The following is a 1,341-nucleotide window of genomic DNA, read 5'->3' as shown; positions in this document are numbered from 1 at the left end:
CAACACCCTGCCCTTGGTGCCACAGGGCCTGTCCTTGGTGACACCGAGGGGACACCACGTCTTCCATGCTCCATCAGGAAAGGCTGCCCTGGGTTCCAGCCACCCTGCGCTGTGAGGGTGCCTGGGGCTGGTGGGGGAATCAGGCTCAGGGTACTGGAGAAGAGGTGGCTCCCACCGCCCCACGTACTGGAGAAGAGGTGGCTCCACCAGCCCCACAGTGACCCTGGATGTGGCCTTCTCCATCTCAGTGCCAGGCCAGGGCAGGGGGTGAAGCTCAGCCCAGTCTGGTGCACGCCAGCTCCTGCAGACACTGAGCCCAGCTTTGGGCTGATTTGCCCTGCCCAGGCCAGGCTTGCACCCTGCCCCAGGACCAAAATGGGTGGACACTTGGTCCAGGACTCACCTGGTTTGCCTATCCTGCACCTTTGCTGGGTGCTGCCAAGGCAAGCAAGCACCAGAGCCAGGGCTGGGAAGCAGCAGATGTGGCAGGTTGTGGTGGGTTGTGGGATAAAGCACCTCTGCAGACCCATGCATGAGCTTAGAGAGACCCATCAGGAGGGGAGCCCCAGTAACACCCAGCTGGGCCCCTCCCAGGTCCATCACAGGGTCCCTCAGCCCCTCACAGGCCCATCCACAAGCCTAGAGGACACAGGCACTATGGCAGGCAGGAACCCAACCCAAGGACACTCACTTTTTCCAGGGCCCCCTTTTGTGGGCTGTTCCCACAAAGCCTCCAGGCTACACCCATCCCGTGAGTGACCCAGAGCTACTCTCCAGATCGCCATTTGGAACAAGGGGTTGATGCCCAGGGGGTGGGACACATTATTGGAAGCAGAGAAAAGCTGTGTGGGATTGCACAGGACTTGCTGCAGGATGTTTAGTGGAGGACCCTAAGGCAGAAATGTTGGTGATTTTGGGAGAAACAAGCGTGGAAAAATAGTGAGGAATGGGGATGAAAGGCCCAGCTGGGTGTACCAGCTGGTAGGTACACTGGTCCAGTGCCTGAGCAGCACAGTCTGCCCAGTCTTAATAAATTCCTCTTAAACTCTGTCCAGGGTGAGGGCTCCCTTCAGAGTGTGCACCTGTGTATGCAGAGTGTTACCAGGCGGTGAGCAGGTGACTGGCCTAGGAGCCTGGGGCAGGGGAGCAGGTGGCGAAGGGCCAGCCCAGAGCATGACAGCACCCATGTGTCTATGGGGCAAGAGCACGGAGGGTCAGGAATGGGACCTGGAAACACTCACCCAGCTCCAAGATCCTAAGGAGCTGCTGGCAGGAGAGGAGACATCCCTTAAAGCTCCATTTCAGAGAAGCACCAAAGCCAGGGGCAGGGGAAGGAAGATA

This window comes from Antrostomus carolinensis, unplaced genomic scaffold (genome assembly GCF_000700745.2).
Source record: "Antrostomus carolinensis isolate BGI_N321 unplaced genomic scaffold, ASM70074v2 scaffold33391, whole genome shotgun sequence".
NCBI lineage: Eukaryota > Metazoa > Chordata > Aves > Caprimulgiformes > Caprimulgidae > Antrostomus > Antrostomus carolinensis.
The sequence above is the reverse complement of the archived record's forward strand: the minus strand, read 5'-3'. Positions refer to the sequence as shown.